The following is a 17,244-nucleotide window of genomic DNA, read 5'->3' on the forward strand; positions in this document are numbered from 1 at the left end:
GCCAGATCTTTACTTGGAAGCTGGGACCATGTGTGTACAAGACCAGAGTATAAAAACCCAGGAAAAGACAACTATAAAATTCCCTAAAATGAGATGTAGTAGTAGTAGTAGTAGTAGTAATTTAGCATTTGGGCATATGGTTGATCATGCCCTGAGAATTGATATTTAAATCATGCAAAACATCTCGGTGTCCGAATTTTACAGTACATTGAAGTTCATACAAGTGAGCCAATATTGGTTAATAATAACAAATGAAAAGCTAACATGATTGTTTATCAACAATTTGTGTTTTTTCAAATTGTCTGGAAACTGGGGAGCTTCCTTTCATGGTGACAACACCTTTCCACTTACCATCAGGTGCAGATATTCATTTCATTTCAGTTATTTGTCACTAGTCAGGAGAGCAGTATGCTTTGCTAATGATAAAATGGTGTAAAGAGCTTGTGGTGTTTGATGCACTTCATGTCAAAATGTAATTTTAATGTAGCTGTTTGGAAAAGTAAAAATCCACATTCAGTAGTCATGGCCTAGGGGTTTTCCAAGGTGGCATCTGTGAAAGAAGCTAAAGAAATTTTGTATTGCTGTAGTTTAATCTAATCAATCAAGACAGAAAATATGTAGCTGTATCTCACCCATTTTTAACTTAAAATACTTTTGGGAATTTCTGTTACTTTATAACAAAATTTAAGCATATATTAATAAGAGCTATAAACTATTTTTATTTTAATGACTGTGAACGCTGGCCCCGGCACAGACAGACGGACAACATTTTGCACCCAACACACTTTTTATTTACACTATTTACACAATATTCAAAGTACGTGCACTCACGAACCCCAGTGCTGCTGGCACTGAATCCCCCAAAGTCCAGGGCCCACAGTTTCTGTGCCTTGCTTCCTGGCCGCCTCCTGTCCTCTCTCAAGCTTCGCCAACACTGCCTCCCGACGTCCACCACTGACTGGAGGGAGGCGGCCCCTTTTATGGGGAGCCGGATGGGCTCCAGCTGCTTCCCGGCACTTAACGGTGGCCACACCCCTGTGTGGCGGAAGTGCCGGCTGCGCACCCGGAAGCCGTCCGTGTCTCCCCGGTCGTCTTCCCCCCGGCACTTCCTGGTGTGGCGGAAGTGCCGGGCTCCCGGGACAATTAGGCACTGGGGCGCCGCCTGGCGGTGGCCACGGGTCCCTAGAGGGCTGGGCTTCAAAGCCCCTTACCCGAGGCCCCTGCATAACCAGGACGGACGCCCCCACTCGGTCTGGAGGAGGCACACGCCCTCCTCTGGTCCTCTAAGGCGTCCCGGCCGGGCTCCAGCCCCGGGCGAGGACCACACGGGATAAACCAGCATCGGGGCGCAGCCTGGCGGTGACCACGGGCCCCTACAGGGTAGGGCTTTCATGCCCTCGACCCGTGGCCCCCAAAAGAACCCCGACAGACGCCCCCTCGGTGGCATTGAATTGTAACAGTTCTACTTTTGGTTAAAACCGCATCTCCCAGCAGTCCCTGCAGAAGCTGTTGGGGTCAAAGGTGGTCAGAGGGGCTTAAAAGGAGGGCAGGTGTCCAAGATGGAAAAAAAAGGTGTTTTTTGTTGTTGTATTTTGTGTTCCATTTACCTGTCGGACTGCCTTCTGTTGATCAAGCCGTATTTAGTCTTTGTGTCCTGGATTGCTTCGTTGTTGGGGTCTGGATTGTCTTCTGTCTACCTGTGTGCTGAGGACTGATAGTGGATTCATTGGCTTCCCTGCAAGAAAAGGAGCGCTCATGAACCATCCATCCGTCTTCACCCTTACAGTGTCTACTGGTAGGACTGTTCTTTCATTCCCTTTCAGCGTGCAGATCTCTGGACTTACTAGCGTCATCTTTCATTGCATCCAGTGTTGTTTCCCATGGACTTTGCTGTGTGGAGTTGTTTGTGTTTATATGTTTAATGTACTATTGCCATAGTGGTACAGGGGTGGTATTATCGTTTTCATTTATATTATTTCATTTCATTATATTCTTTAATTGTTGTTAGTTCCCAGTGTTCTTTATTTTGTCTCTGTTTGTGAGTGTGTGTGGTTCGGGCCAAGGCTTGGAGTGTCCCTGGGATCTCCTCTATAAAAATAAATAAATCACCATCATATTAACGGTGTGAATCTTAGCGGCACCGGACCACTACAGAGTGGTCTTGCATCATGAATACATTTTATAAATTAGTTGTAGTTATTTATATTATAGTAAGTAATGCTGTATTCAGCTCTGTGTAATCTTTTTCCTAGAATTGCAACAACAGAAATGACATGTTTTTTAGGTGACATTTTCTTACTTGTCAATTTATCTTGCACAACAAAGTTTAATATTGTATTTTATCGTTTTTTTTCTTGTGCAAAGGAGTGAATTTATATATATATATATATATATATATATATATATATATATATATATATATATATATATATATATATATATATATATATATATAAAAAAACACTGTGTCTTAAGGGTTTCTGAGTGTTAAGCAAACTTTTTAATCAGAGTATAATACCAAGTCAATGAAACTTCTGGGATATTGATCTGGTCAGTTAAGTAGAGGGGGTTGTTGATCAGTTTCAATGAAATTAACAACAGGTGCTCTAGTGGGGCAACAATAAGACCTTCCCCAAAACAAGAATGGTTTAACAGGTAGAGGTCACTGACATTTTTCCCTCCTCATTTTTTTCTGGCTATTTTTTCACTAGTTTTACATTTGGCTACGGTCACTACTGGTAGCATGAGGTGATACCTGAACCTTACAGAAGTTGCACAGGCAGTCCAACTTCTCCAGTATGGCACATCAATACGTGCCATTGCCAGAAGGTTTGCTGTGTCTCCCAGCACAGTGTCAAGGGCATGGAGGAGATTCCAGAAGACAGGCATTTACTCTAGATGAGCTGTACAGGGCTGTAGAAGGTCCTTAACCCATCAGTAGGACCTGTATCTGCTCCTTTGGTGAAGGAAGAACAGGATGAGCACTGCCAGAGCCCTACAAAATGACCTCCAGCAGGCCACTGGTGTGAATATCTCTGACCAAATAATCAGCAATAGACTTTATAAGGGTGGCCTGAGGGCCCAACATCCTCTAGTAGGCTTTGTGCTCACTGCATGGCACTGTGGAGCTTGATTGCCATTTGCCGTAGAATACTAGAATAGGCAGGTCCACCACTGGAGCCCTGTGCTTTTTATAGATGAGAGCATGTTCACCGTGATCACATGTGGCAGACATGATAGGGTCTGGGGAAGCTGTGGAAAGCGTTATGCTGGCTGTAACATCGTTCAGCATGACTGGTTTGGTAGTGGGTCAGTGATGGTCTGGGGAGGCATATCCATGAAGGGACGCACAGACCTCTACAGGCTAGACAACGGCACCTTGACTGTCAATAGAAATCTCGTTTGAAATTCATAGGACCCATTGTCAGACCCTATGCTAGTGCAGTAGGTCCTGGTGCACGACAATGCCCAGCCTCATGTGGCGAGAATATGCAGGCAGTTCCTGGAGGATGAAGGAATTGATACCATTGACGGGCCCCCATTTTCGCCTGACCTAAATCCAATAAAACACACCTGGGACATTGTGTTTCGGTCCATCTGACCCCGCCAGGTTGCACCTCAGACTGTCCAGGAGCTCAGTAATGCCCAGGTCCAGTTCTGGGAGGAGATCCCCCAGGACACCATCCGTCGTCTCATTAGGAGCATGCCCCGACGTTTTCAGACATGCATACAAACTACTGAGTACGATATTTGAGTTGCTGCAATGAAATTTCAATAAACTTGATTATCCTGCCTCATCATTTTTTCACTTTAGTTTTCGGGATGTCTTTGAATTCAACCATCTGTAGGTTGATAATTTTCATTTCCATCAAATGATGTGGCATCCTTTTGTTCCCTGCATATTACCCTTTCCATGTCAGTATAGATATCCAGCATGATTATTTCCCCCATTGAGATCTGATGTGTTTTTCAAAGTGTTCCTTTAATTTTTTAGCAGTGTACTTTCATACTTGGCCAATTTAAAGTCATGAGTTAAATTAATGCAAAAAGACTAAAAAACAAATGCAAGAACAGTACAGTATATGGAAAGAAACCCATGCTAAGGACGACTGGGCCAGGGTTCAAAACGAGTCTCCTCGAGCTGTGAGGTAACGATGCTAAACACAATATTAATGATCGAGATAGGGAAGAAGTATGATAAATGATTAATCTTTATGTACTAAGTCATAGCTGAATGATGTGAGATTTAATTGTGTTTATCTGAAGTCTTTCAATGTCATTTAGGAAATTTAATTATTTTAATTTTGTTTTGCTTGGTCTGGTGAGCCTGACCTGTGTATACTACTGATGTGTAATGAATGAAAATTATTCAGATATTCTTTACTCTTGCCTCTGAACAGCTTTGTAGAATGATTATTGCCTTTTTTCCTAAGCATGGACATTTATCTTTAATTTTAGCTTCTTTTGGGTTTTTTTTTTCTGCACATCCTTTTGCTGTGTGTTTTTCTTCCATATATACGTTTACCTTATTGTATTTGAACAGAATGAATGTGACTCTTTGCCTTTTCTGAAATATATGATGTGTGTAGTAAATAAGAAATAGTGGTAAAGGAGGGAGATCCACTTCCTGACATGGGTGTGTACTGCAATACCTAGGCCAGCCAAAATTCCTGTACTACTGTTTCATATTTTTGTAAGGAATGAGAAATACAAATCCAGTACATACTTGCTTTATGAATCTTTCCCTTTTCTAGCAATCGTACATATGAATAAAAGTGTACTACATTGTTAGCAATTATGTGTAAATGAGTATATAGAAATTTGCATTTTAATAACTTTAAATGAGCTTTGTAGATGATTGCAGATTGCTTTTGGTAACTTTTGGTTAAGTTGACATTTTCTAAAAAGAATATTCTTGGGTTAAAACTTTTATAATTTAATAGTGTGTTGTTTAGTAACTTCCAAAACATTTTTAATTGTACAACAATGATCAGAAAAGAACTTTTTCAGTACAGTACAAAATTTCATGTTAGATTAATTGCTTATGGTTGGGTCTCTGAAATTCAAGTTTTGTTAATGTAGATTATTTATTTTTTGATACAATGTTGTGTATAGTGCTATTAAAAGTCATTCCTTTTTTGAGAGCTGAGGAATGTTAAAATGTCAGCAGTGTCATCTTGCTTTTTTCAGTTCATAAATTGCAAAATGTAAGCCAGTACTGCAAAGGAATATGCTGCTGTTTCCTAATAAATCATTGAAGCTTTGAGGTACTGTACATTCTGTGATATTTTTAATGAAATTTGTATATTTGATTTTCTTTGATTTGAAATAATTGTACATAAAACGATTTTAGTCACATATAGAGATTGTAAATTCTTAATTATGCTTACATTACCTGGATGTAAAATGTCTGTTTTTGTTTTTTATATAAGACAGAAGTCTTGGATTTTGAAATTTGTAAGGTCATTTTAAGATTTCTACGTATAAACCAACTGTTTTTGTTTCAATTAATTCAAAGTTTTTGATCAGATTTCTGTTTCAGCAGACTTGGGGCCTCATGTATAAACGGTGCATACGCACAGAAATGTTGCGTAAGAACTTTTCCACGTTCAAATCGCGATGTATAAAACCTACACTTGGCGTAAAGCCACACACTTTTCCACGGTACCTCATGCCTTGTCGTACGCAAGTTCTCCGCTCGGTTTTGCAAACTGGCAGCACCCAGCGTCAAAGCAGTGCTACTGTTCCTGTGTGATTACTCCTTATTTTCATGACGCGGCTTTATAAATACACCGAAACTAACTGCATATTGTTTATTAGTGTAACGCATCTGATTGTAATTAACTTGTAACAATATAATGGTCCAGGGAACAGCCATAGTATTCCAAATACCATAACTGATTTAGCGTTGTTACTCTCACTGCACCTTCCTCTTCTTATTTTTCTTCTTCTTCTTTCAGCTCCTCCCGTTAGGAGTTGCCATAGCTGATCATCTTTTTCCATATTACTCTCACTGCACGACTTGGAGTATTTATATCACTGTATCTGAGTGTGAATCACAGCAGCAGCTGATCGGAAAGGGAATTATATACAGCTTCATGGACACGCTGTCTCAGCCACTGCAGAACGTTTTAAAGCAATTCCTGTACGGACCTCGCGGTTCAGAAACAGTCTCATCCAAGAACTTTAAATGCACTCAATCAATTGCACCTTGTGGAACTGTTTGTACTTATAAATACAATCACCCCACTGTTAACTTGCACTAATTATAATATCGCACAACCTGAGCCACTTTATAAAGCGCGTATTTACATATGATGACGATATCATTTTTAAGATGAAATGCAGCAAAATATGTTTATTAAATTATACAGATAAAACTTTAACTTCATTTAAATAATCTATATTCTTCACTGGGAGTGTCGTTAAGGATAGAATAATTAAACATGTACTACAAAGATATTTCAATGTTCTTAAACGTTTTGAAGAATCGGCGCTAAGCTTACAGATGGCTTAACGTCTATTACAGAGCTGATTGTATGGCGATCGGTTACTTGGAAAGAAAAGCACTGACTGCAGTGACGTCTACGCCAATATATATTGAATATAAATCAGAAAGAGAAAATAACAACACAGCTAAAAACGCAGCAACAAATTTCGGCAAAAGTTAAATGCTTGTGTCATGAGCACGAGGCGGCTAAGCAGTGTCTGCAACGGACATGGCCATCCACCGTGCATAAGCTACCTTACTGACGGGCGGGCGAAGGAGCCACCGATTCTTCCTCTGCCCAGTGCCTCCACAAGCCTAGAGCGCCCTGAGTACTGCTGCAATAAATTATTTCATCGAAGTGAAACACATGTTTAATAACGTGCTTTAACTCCTATCATCATGAAAATGATATCACGTATACATCTCAGTGTTTGAGTTATTCAGAGAGCTGTAATATCACGAATGTCATGGATTCTGTGTCCAGTTGGAGGAAGAGAGCCGGTTTAAGAAGCAAGTAGTGATTCCCACACATAGGCACATAGAAGATCAAATACAAAACAAAGCATTTAACGTGCTACTTTAATTACGATGTGATTTGAGAAACTGGTTAATTAAACGATTTTAAGATGAAGTTTATGATGTTCTACTTTAATGACAAAATAAACTACGTGATTAAAGTGGAAATGTCGAGATTGAAGTTGACATTTCGTGCTTTTTCCCCACTGTGTGCCTTTTTCTCTGTACCCTAATAAACTTTCATATGACACTCAGACAGTGGGCTACAACTCGGCTTTTCACGGCGACTTTGATATGTGACTTCTTTTTTATTTCCGGCACTGTGCGATTTTGTGAACGTGAGCTTTCAACTTTCTCCAACACGCTAAGTCACTCGATCAACTTCCTTTTGTTGATTATACTACGGTTTATTTGAACAAATAGTATGCTTTTCCTTTGCCTCCACTTGGTATTCGCTGAAATTCTTATATTTTCCCCCGTGCTTTTCCTATTGTCTTTTCACAGAAGGCTGCGCTTAAGGGCGATTTATATTGATTTGCATATTCAAAGATGCGTAATTCTGGGAGGAGTAGGGGCGTTACATAAAGCGTGTGCACGAGCGTTAGTTTTCACGCTGATCGGGATATATGTAGCGGAAGAACGTGGAAGTTGGAGTACGCACAGATTCCTGCATCTGAATTTTTCTGTGCGTAAGCACATTTCAGCTTTTGTGCTTACGCCATGTTATAGTGCGAGTTCTACGCACGGCGTTATACATGAGGCCCTTGGTGTGTACAAATATATATTTTCGGTAAATGACTTACTACTTCTTATTCTGATTTATGCTGTAAGCTGCAAGTTAGTGCCATGTTGCATTTTATACTTACTTATAGATCTGTATTTTTAAAAAAGTAAATTTTACTGAGATTCAAGTGCTTAAGGGTGACCTTGGCTTTGGGAATCGATATACAGTATGTTGGATCTTTGGCAGCAAAAAGTTCTTGACTGAATTATTTTGGTTAGTAACATCTATCAGGTGCTGTTAGTAAGCACAAGCAGAGCAGTACAGAGTTGTGCAACATTTTATTTCAACCATGTAAAACATATTAACATACTTTGTTTAAGAGAAGCATGTTAAAGAGATAATTGTAATTTTATTGATTAGGGTTGGTGGTGTCTTGAAGTTAATTACTTTTGAAAGTCCAGTATGTATACAGGCATGTTATAGTTTTGTTTTTAAAATAATTTCTCCCTTCCAAGTACTGGCCGAGCCTGAGCAATACTTCTTTATATTCCCTGTTTTGTGCCCCAATACATGCAAGTTATCGCCAATATACTAACAACCCAATTGTGCTTCACTCAATCAGAATATGGAACCAATGTAGGAAGTATTTTAAGATAGAGAAGCTTTTATCTGTGGCACCTCTGCACGAGAACCACCTTTTTCCCCCCTTGCAAACATATGCAGTTTTCAATACAGTATCTGGAAAACATTTTTACAATTACATTCCAAATTTAACTTTCCAGCAACACATTTCTTTCACTATCTTCAAATTAGAAACTTTGTTAAACAGAACCTGCCCAATTTTCCTCCCCTCCCTCCTCCCTCTATGCTGGAAAAATACTGATCAGTCTCGAGGACACAGACAGCATTTCTGCAATATGTAAAATAATTTAACAGTCTCTCCCTTTGAAAGATCCAAGAGGACAGTGGGAAAAGGATTTCTCACTCAATAGCTCAGAAAAGGAGTGGAAGGTAGCAAAGCAGAGAATTCACTTGAGCTCCATATTTGCAAAGCGTACAATTATTCAACTCAAATTTATATATCGAGCACATCTGTCTCATTTAAAATTGTTGAAAATGTTTCCATGACAACATCCAACTTGCGAATGCTGCAATCAAGTTCCAGTCTCACTGCGTCACATGTTTTGGGCCTGCACCAAATTAACATCATTCTGGACCAAAATTTTTAAATGCCTTTCAGACAGCCTTGGTGTCACAATCTCTTCTAATCCACTAACAGCTGTGTTTGGTGTTCTTCCAGATAGGCTTAAAGTGGAGAAGGACAAACAAACTGTAATTGCCTTTACTACACTATTGGCACGTAGACTTATCTTGCTCAACTGGAAGAATCCTAACTCTCCCCTTTTAAGTCAGTGGGTAACTGATGTTATATACTATTTGAAATTGGAAAAAATCTAATTCGCACTTAGAGGATCTGTGCAGATCTTTTTCAAAACCTGGCAGGATCTAATCAATAACATTTTAGAATAAGCTTTTAAAGCACATAGGAAGCAGATTCTCTCCCCTGTTCTTTTTCTTTTCCATTTATCTTTATTCACTTATCAATTCATCTATTTACTTATTTTTACTAGTTTTAAGTTTTACTCTGCTGGCCATGCTCTCTTTCTCAGGGGTGGAGGTTGATTTGTATTCGATCCTATATTTGTAAAAATTGATCTATTTGTATGGAATGTTGTGAAATTACAATAAAATCAATAAAATTAAAAAAAAGTTTATGTATTAATAGTAAGTCTTTCCAGACACACACGTTCCAATGTACCTTATACTAGATTGATTCATGGTTTTATTTCAGATTGCACAATTGTGTTTCCTTTTCTTTGTATTGTTTTTCATTTTCTTTGTATACAAATACCTTTTAAAATGTGTAGTTGCAAGTGAATATTTTTATGCCTATTTAATCTTGAAGTGTATAACTACAGATTAAATAATAAACATGTCTCACTTTGGGATTCACTCCTGGTCAGAAGTGTTACAACTTTGAGCTCACTTTCATCTTTGACCAAGTTCAATTTGTCTGTTTAAATCAGGTTTATTTTTAAATGGTAGTTTCACAACAGACTGGCTCAATAGATTGTTTTTAATAGCGTCATCAATTTTAAAATGGGATTATTTAACGCTTGTTTACATTTATATTGATAACTCAGAATGTTTTTATGTCTATTGCTTTTATTTTTCTGCCCTTGTTTATTGCATTTTTTTAAGTGACCTACTGTATAATGTTCCCAAATGGTTTTTCTCATATGTTTACCAAGCTAATAACTGTGTAGTGCATGAATTACAAATTTTAAAGATTTTTTTTTTATATCTACTTTTTTTGCAAAGCTATCTTCTTTAGGGATTCTCTTTCATTCTCAAATGATGTAAGACGAAACATATTTTATTGTTGGCGTTCAAGGCATTAGAAAAAATAATAAATGGAAACCTAGAGTGCAACCAAAAAAATACTTGGCCTCAGGATAACCCACCTGTGTTGAAAGGTACTAATTTATAAAGTTGTTTCTTGGTATAACTAAAAAATAAATAAAGAGAAAATATGAATACATTTTGAATCATTGAAATGAATGAAAGAGAAAACTTCTACTAATGTTTATTGCTCACATTGGAGGAAGTGCAGTTTGTTTATTATGTATGAAGGATGTTGATTAACATGATCAGGAGATGGCTTATATGTTGCCGGTGTTTGAATGAATTCATAAGACAGATAATGCAACCTTTTGAACTCAGCCATCCACTATTTGAATTTGATGGGGTGTAACTTTAAAACAGCTGAGCACTGTTGGAAGGAGTTTAGCTTTTCTTAAACCCAACTTGAATGATGCAGTTTATTAGGTTAAAAAACATGTCGACAAGCAGTCTGCTTTTTTTCTTGGTTCTCATCTCCTTAAGTAGAAGCAACATTTAGTAGTAGAGAAGTGCAAGCATATAAAAATGCTGCCTCTTAGAGATGAATGATTTCCATTTGTCTTAATAGCTTGCGTATTAGTACAACAGGCTAGTCCTTGGAATTGCCCCAGCAGTTTATGTGAATCAGACTTGTGTTTTAGAGTTTTTAATAATGTGTGTGTTATTTATTTATTTATGATGGTATGCCATTCATTAGTAGGTTTCTCTCTCGGTAGTAGGTCTCTATTTCCTTGAAGATGCATTTCTATAGGAAAACCAGTGTTCTGTTTAGTGGGCTTTCACGCCCCATTTACAATAAGGCAATCTTTTTCAAAATCTGATCCCTTTTAAGTTTTATTTCCGGTGCATTTTGAGAAGGTCTGTTTGAACAGAAACCCTGCTTTAACCTCACAATGTGGGTCATTGTGCATATGTAAATTAAAACACTAGTGTACACAGAAACATTAAAAAAGATGGTAGAGTGGCATACTTTCGTATGATTTATTCTGCTTTTCCTTTGTGAACATTAGTATCTTTGCATTGTTTTTCTAAAATAAATTAATACAGTGTAGACTTAATTTGTGTTTGTCACTTGACTCTCAGATATATAAATGTTTTTTGTTATTGTTTTCATCAACATCCACACACGTGTACAGTTTGTCAAGTGTCAGTAGCAGAAAAAAGAGAATCAAGAAGTAGGTAAAGATATTGTGGAGATAAAAGGGACATCTGGAAGTGGAACACTGTTACTTATACCTGTTTTTGATACTAATTATAATTTCATAAAGTCTGTCATTTTCAAGGTTTAAAAAAATAAGATTTCTGACTCCTTAATTTTTAACTGTATTTTTATTGATATATATTTATTTCCACTGTAGAGATTTTGTAAAACTTTTTTGAATTGGCTCCATTGATTCTAAAAGAAATAGAAAGCACTCCATTGGAAAGATCTGAGTCCTCTGCAAAATTACAAAAAAAAAAAAAAACTTTTATTGACAATGGTTAAATTAAGTACATAGTTTGGTTTGGTTCCATTTTCCCTTTTACCTTAATGTTAAACTTGCATGTTTATTCCTCCATTTTGTTTCATTCATTACTCCAATAGGATTCTTTATGTTATTAAATAATGTAAGCTGTATGTAAATCAATTATTATTTTTATATTTCTTCAAATGGATGAGTATTATGTGCAGTAAGATTAAATCACCTTTGCACCCCGCTCCCACCCAGTGATATTGTATGTAAAGGCAATATCACATTAGATGATGTTTATAGCCTTTTCAGTCATTGACTTAATTTACTTAATCTTAGGGAGTCAGAAGCAGTTGGCAGCATGCTCCCATGACTCTCAGTCAGGTAATCTCATGTCATACATACGACTTTCCCCCACCAAAATCAGGCTGGTTTTATTATGTCTTTAATCATGGGGTTGGCTCTGTATACATGAGAGCTGACAGCCAATGAATGCTCGTCTGGAAGTACAATGCATTTAATGCAGTGATGAAGAATAAGGATTATCAGTGGTTTGGATCTTACAAACAGAAGAGAAACGCAACTGTCTGATATCTTGTGTTTTACATACCCTCACCAAATTGTTAAAAAGGAAAGGAAGGACTGAGATTGCAGCTTGCCTTGCTTTACCCTTCATATAGTCCTGGTTCCATTAGGCAGTTTGCAATTGGTTTTCAGAAAAAGGGATTAACAAGACTGACATGCCCAGCTATTTTGAGTTGTTTAAATTATTTAACTGTGACATATCCTTAGACTAGACTAGAAGTCACATAACATAACATTGGCTTAAGGTATTTTTTTCCAGGCTTCAAATGCAGAAAAAGTAGATGTATCATTTCGGTTCCTCGCATGCATGCATCTGAACCATTTGTCCATTTGTGCTTTTTTTTTTTTTTGGAGAAGAATAACTAGTTTGGGTACTTCAGATTTTGCTGACATTCTTCTCGTAATCTGTGGTGCACTGTTGAGCAAATAGCTATGGAAAATGATGCTAAATGTATGAAAGATTAAACACAAGAGAAGGGGATCAGAAACACCTAGCAGAACACATTAAATAAATCTTGGCGGTCTTAATCAGCAAAACTGGTGGGTCTATGAGATTTGGGATATGGAGTATTAATGTATCTTTCTTTATTGAAAGGCCAGCCTTTAAAATAAGGTTTTTAATTTGGTTGATTTGACAGTCCTCAACAATCACAAGCTTACTGTCCATTACGTAATGAAGAATTTGGCAAGCTGAAAGATTCCTGGACTGAAGCTTTTGCTTTTCCATATGTTGGTTGAGACTAAGGGTGCACTGAATTTTTGGCTAATGCAAATATTTGGTACATCCAGTATTTACTAAAAAGGCATTTTTTTAACTAATATGTGATGCTATTTCTGTTCCATTCTTGTGCTGGTTATAAATGGCACATTTTGTTCAACCTGGCATTGCATTGTGAAACAGATCTTTAAAGAACTGTACTAGCTAGTTTGTAAGAAGGAATGCCAGCCATAGTGCCAAACAGGGAGAAACTGCAACAAAAATAAATGTTGTGCTTAATAAACAAGTTGGATTTGTATGACATGCCAGCCAGTGGACACAGCATCCTAACAAGATGTCTTCTCACCAGCTTTGACATAATGAACTACCTCGTCTTTGGTACACATTACATATAGTATGCCTAAGTTTAAAAATTCTAAATCATCAGAAGAACACAAACCGTTTCTTAATGGCTCAGTGCAAGATCTTCAAATTTATAAAACCACAAAATTAAAGGGAGTAGTCATTTTAGCCAAGGTTCACTAGTCCTATGCTGGTTTAAGATGTTGTTTTTTATTTATCAAAATTAAAGGAAAGTGCACATTCATTAATAGTTTATATACAGTAAGATATTATTAATCATTTACAAATCTATATACAATATGCAACAAAGAATTTTAGTTCTCTAATTTATTTCCCATACCTTTTTCTTTTACCTTCAGCTTAGATCTGTCCTTGGGGCATATGGAACTTGTCTTTTTTTTCTCTTGCCAATCCAGCTTTTATGCAATTTTGCTACCTCTTCATCTTGTTATGTTAATCCTGCTTCTGCTACGTATGCCCTCCTATGTGATCCTGGAATGTCCCCATTTCCATAATATGGAATTAGGCTTTAAACCTTTTTCCATATGCTCCTTTGTGTGGGCATACTTTATAAAGGGTTCTCCACATGTTTTGTGACCCTCCACCAGTAGCTTCATTCTAGCTATCTGCCTTTTCTTATGCTGGTACTATTTTGGGAGTAACCTTCCCTTGTTCTCCACAATTATGGTTGTTTATAGATTATTCTACCTTCTTCTTTCCTATCTTTTACCAGTGGGTTATCTCCTTCTAGCCAGTTGCTGCCTAAATCTGCCAGAGCTATCTTCAACACCAGTAAATGGTTCTTCTGCCATCATAATTCTAAACTGGGAGCATATTGTTTTCTTGGTGTTGGGCTACAATGTCCCATGGTTAATGCACCATGCCTAACTCTGCTTGTTCATTTGTCTCTTCTTTTTTGTGTCTTGTTAGTCTGTATTTCTCTCTATCTCTTGTTACCTTGTACCTTCTTGCTATTAAATTTAATAAAGCTGTAATTATTATAACTTATCTGCACTCTTCTTCTTGAACTTTTTTCATTTTCCAAAGTTCAGATCTAGTATCCGGAGATGTTTTTAAAATATTTTGTAGCTGTATATACCCAATATAAGTAATTTCTGCATTTCCCTAAATAAATAGGTATAATCTTGAATTTTGAAAATATGATATTCACATTTTTTGGTCAGATTTATCCTTTTCAGTGTCTTTCTACAGTTACTTAGGTTAGCAGAGCTTCTGATTTACTAAAGACATGCTCATGTAAATGTATAGCACCATCAGCATAGGTAATATATTTTCATGCTTTATTTTTATACCTAACCTTTTCAACTTAAGTCAACATCATATATTGCAACTTAGTAATTTAGCAGCAATGAAGCAAAGCTCAAGAACTAAATCTAATAACACATATTAAGCTTTCTAATGTTGGACTGAACCAAAGTACTGTAAAATTAATTACACTTTGATGTATGTGTGTGTAAGGCTGTTCTATAACATAGTGGTGATTTACATCTAATAAGAATGTTACCCTATTTATTTAGTTTGTTGAGGCATCCTAATTTTTCTTTTCAACTTTATACTGCATTAGTAACTTCTACCCAGGCATCCATACATTGTTAACCTTTTTATCCCAGTTTAGGGTAATAGAGGTCCAGAGTCTATCCTGGCAACATTGGATACAATGAGGGAACCAGCCCAGGAAAGGGCAGTTAAGCATCCTAAGACACACTATTCTGCCAAATGACACTTGCAGTTACCAGCCATATTTGCAATCGACACTTAATCTAACATAAGCATCTTCATAAAGTAGAAGGAAACTTGAGTAATGGTGAAAACCCCATGCATACTTAAGGAGAACATCCAAACTCCATACACAGTGTCAGAGTCATGATTCAATCCAAGGGCTCTGGAGTCATAAAGAAAAAACTTGTAACCCCTTATTTAAGTATTTAGGAATTTCACCAGCTTGATGATTCTAAGAACCTTCCTTTTATATAATATATGCAAAAATAATAATTTATGGAAGTCTGCCTTAATGAGGTTTGGACCTTTTTATGTAATAGTGTTTCAATATGTGTAAGCCTTGTTTTTAATAAAAGAAACTTTAGTTGAAAAGCATTTGGACTTGAGGAAGGGCAAACTCGACATTATTTAGTTATCAAGGCAACTATTTGGCAGATAGCATCTTTGTGTTAACATAATAGGTATATACTGTAAGGAAATATACAGTATATATCCTAAATATTGTAGACAATGAAATTGAGTGTCTACTTGAATAACTGTATGAAAATGCCAGTTCAAATTGCCAGTTCTATAGAAGAGATGAGGAAATTCATTGTTTCTTGTACATTTTAGTTCTGCAATTGTATTAATTTGTGGTGAGAGAGCATGCAGGTAATGAAACCTTTAATGAATAGTGCATCTGACTTGTTTTCATTTACGAATTCATCCTAAAATCTACTTACAGATTAATTAAATGTAAACACTGTTATTGATACGTTGATATAAAAACTGAATTAACAACACTTAAATTATTTTTTTTAAATTTTTTGCCAATGTGATTAGGTCAGTTATCTCAGATTATGTGACTGCAAAAATGGTTAAGTATCTTTAGACTTTTTACATTTTATTCTAAAGAAGATATGAAACCTGAAGGTATTTAAGTTTTAGACTAAAAATACAGTATATAACATGATGACCAAAACTATATGACCTCAAATGAAATGTAAACATTGAAGGTACTCCTTTGAATCACTAATTGCAGAATATCTGTATTTGAAGAACTGGATACAACTCATTAATACAGTAAATATACAATATCCATTGTTGTTTGCTGTGACATATCCAAATAAGCTTTGGTGTGAACACTGTTTCTTCAGATGTCAATTTGTTGAGTAGATGCATATAGTAATTTTTGTCCAGTTTTGTCTGGCTTTATTTATTTTTACTATAATAATTTGTCTTTCCGAAATCGTAGAACTGAAGGTACTGTGGTAAAAAGCAAACAGAAAAAGGTTTGGAGATGGCCACCACTCAGGTGGAGTTCCAAATGGAATTGGATAACATGTTGATAACTGAGCTTAAATATGGTGGACAAAAGGAAGAGGTGGAGTAAGGATGACCAGAACAGGAACTGATGTGGTGGTGGTATGATGGATTCTGGGAATGGGAAATTATGTCATCAGTATTGGCTGGAATTTATGTTAACAGTGGGTGGACTAGTGGTGATGTCATCAAGTGGCTGGGTCTTTGGGTTACCTGCAGAGGAACAAGAGGAGATAGGATTAAGTGAGAGCGCTAACCCCCAGTTTGGCTGACAAATATCAGTATTTGAATCTGTAAACTGTCCCCCATGCACACCTGTGTGACAGTACTTTGTATTATTGAAGGTGATAAAAGAGATAATGTGCTATAAACAACTTTCATACTAAATGTAACTTGAAAAGCCTGCGCTGAAGTAACAGATATAATTTATTATTTTGTTATTATTATATTTCTGCAACAACAGTCTTACAAAACATTTCTGTAATGTTATTCTAGAAAGCTGATTTTTTATTTAAATTTGCTTCCTGACTACAGAATTGACTAGTTTGGAATAACATACTCTTTTACCTAAATGTACATTACCATCCACAAAGGCAGAATTCTCTGTAGAGTTGCTTACAGACACTCAAAAATGCAGCCAACTGGTGTCTTGTATTCCCATAATCAGTGTGACTTGTATGTGGCAGCTCCAAAGTTGAACTGAGCAAATTGTGTTCTATAAAGTGCTAGTTAGTACTTTCAACCACCAGTAGAAACACTAGCTACTTACTTGCCAGTAGAATAATGTTCCATTAAAGACTGCAAAGTGGTGGCAGGGGAAAGTGTAGTTAAGCAGCATAGGATGGTGGTCTGTAGGATGACGTTGGAGATCAAGAAGAGGAAGAGAGTGAGGGCAGAGCCAAGGATCAAATGA

General features: G+C 36.8%; 1 protein-coding gene across 4 annotated transcripts in view; it reads left to right on the top strand.

The window, feature by feature from the left end:
* Positions 1-17,244, top strand: part of irf2 (interferon regulatory factor 2) — a 121,344-nt gene that overhangs the window by 30,981 nt on the left and 73,119 nt on the right. The window contains exon 1 of one of the 4 annotated variants that reach the window (XM_039751025.1): positions 10,134-10,267. The exons of the other annotated variants lie outside the window; for them this stretch is intronic. The gene's annotated coding sequence lies outside the window, so the exon portion shown is untranslated. Of the gene's footprint in view, positions 1-10,133; positions 10,268-17,244 lie in introns of those variants that run through there. 4 annotated transcript variants of the gene reach the window in all.

This window comes from Polypterus senegalus, chromosome 4 (genome assembly GCF_016835505.1).
Source record: "Polypterus senegalus isolate Bchr_013 chromosome 4, ASM1683550v1, whole genome shotgun sequence".
Taxonomy (NCBI): domain Eukaryota; kingdom Metazoa; phylum Chordata; class Cladistia; order Polypteriformes; family Polypteridae; genus Polypterus; species Polypterus senegalus.